This window comes from Eimeria mitis, genomic scaffold (genome assembly GCF_000499745.2).
Source record: "Eimeria mitis Houghton genomic scaffold, Emh_scaff4615, whole genome shotgun sequence".
NCBI lineage: Eukaryota > Apicomplexa > Conoidasida > Eucoccidiorida > Eimeriidae > Eimeria > Eimeria mitis.
Window position 1 is genome coordinate 322 of NW_013572923.1, and position 366 is coordinate 687.

Consider the following 366-nt stretch of genomic DNA (forward strand, 5'->3'; position numbering starts at 1 on the left):
CTGGGGCCCACTAGGGTCCAACTGAAATGCAGGGGCCCCCACACGCTTGGGGGCCCCTGCAATACTCTAAGGGACCCTCAAAGAGCCCCCTAGTACTGTGGGCCCCCCCGCTCTCCTAGTACTGCAGGGGGCCCCCCTAGTACCTAAGGGGGCCCCCTAGGACCGAAGGGGGCCCCCTAGTACCGAAGGGGGCCCCCTAGTACTGAAGGGGGCCCCCTAGTACTGCACGAGGGCCCCCTAGTACCGAAGGAGGGCCCCCTAGTACCGAAGGGGGGCCCCCTAGTAGTGCAGGGGGGCCCCTAGTACTGTAGTGGGGGCCTCTGTGTGGGTAGCAGGCCGAAGCGTTTTTTGAGGGCTACGCGGTGG